This window comes from Nicotiana attenuata, unplaced genomic scaffold, assembly GCF_001879085.1.
Source record: "Nicotiana attenuata strain UT unplaced genomic scaffold, NIATTr2, whole genome shotgun sequence".
NCBI classification, from domain to species: Eukaryota; Viridiplantae; Streptophyta; class Magnoliopsida; order Solanales; family Solanaceae; genus Nicotiana; species Nicotiana attenuata.
The window spans coordinates 176,616-178,149 of NW_017671871.1; positions in this window are offsets into that span (position 1 = coordinate 176,616).

The following is a 1,534-nucleotide window of genomic DNA, read 5'->3' on the forward strand; positions in this document are numbered from 1 at the left end:
GAGGTATCACGACGATCCAGCCCACGTGTTAGATTTCAGCACTGTCTAGTTGGGCAAGGATTTGTCTTATGAGGAGGAGCCGGTAGCTATTCTAGACCGGCAGGTTCGTCAGTTGAGATCCAAGAGTTTTCCTTCTGTTCGTGTTCAGTGGAGAGGTCAGCCTCCTGAGGCATCGACCTGAGAGTCCGAGTCCAATATGCGGAGCCGTTATCCTCATCTATTTCCCGACTCAGGTACTTCTTTCTTTTGTCCGTTCGAGGACGAACGGTTGTTTTAGAGGTGGAGAATGTGACGACCCAAAGGGTCATCACCTGTTTTCCCCTTTTGTTCCGCGTTGGTCAACATTTTGGGTAAACGGACCCGGACCCGTGATTGGACGGTCCCGGAGGGTCCTTAGAAAAATATGGGACTCGGGCGTGTGCACGGAATCAAAATCCGAGGTCCCGAGCCCGAGAAATGAATTTTTTAAAAGAAATTGTTTTTCTGAAATTTATATGGAGATTTGAAACGAAAATGGATTAGAAAGCATTAGTATCGGGCCCGTATTTTGGTTCCGGTGCCCGGTACAGGTCTTATATGTGGTTTAAGCGCTTCCTGTGAAATTTGGTCAAAATCGGACGTCATTTGACGTGTTTCGGACCTAAATATCTAAAAATGAAAGGTTATGAAGTTTGATGAAAAAGTGATGATTTTGGGGTTTGATTCCTCGTTTTTGATGTTATTTTGGCGATTTGATCGCACGGTTAAGTTCGTAGGATGTGGTTGAGTTAGTGTGTGTGTTTGTTTAGGAGCTCCGAGGGCTCGGGAGTATTTTCGGAGGTGTTCGGGATGGTTTTGGAGTTAGGAAAAATTGCAGAAAAATCTGTTGTTGGTGCACAGTGAATTCCTTCTTCGCGTTCGCTCTCCACCTTCGCGTTCGCATAGCTTCAGTGTTTTCTCTTTCGCGTTCGTGTCACCACCATCGCGATCGCGTAAGCCAAACTCAGGACCTCAGTACTTTCCCCTTCGCGTTCGCATTCAGTGGCTCGCGAACGCATAGCTTTGCAACTTGCCTCATCGCGTTCGCGGTGTCCTTCCCGCGTTCGCATAGCACAAAACCTGGACCCAGCCCATTCCTTCTATGCGATCGCGACTTACTTTCCGCGATCGCGTCGCTTGCCAGTTTCTCTTCTTCGCGAACGCGACCCTTTTGTCGCGAACGCATAGGGTAATCTTGCCCAGTGATTTTCTTAAGTTTCCAGAACAGTAACTTCGGGTTTTATTCAAAATTTTCACGAGCTCTCTTCTTCCCCAAGCTCTAGGAGTCCATTGAAGCCCCCATTCTTCAAGACCACTTGGGTAAGTAAATTCCCACTTGTTTCCTTCATTTTTCTTCATCATTTATCAAATTCCTAGGCTCAAATCATGTAATCTTGGGTTGAAATTGGGGGAATTGGGTAGAGTTAGGGCTTTTCAATTTTCTTTGATTTAGACCTCGTTTTGGGGTCGAATTTGAAAACAAATTGTATATTCGGGCTCGTGGGGGAATGGGTGA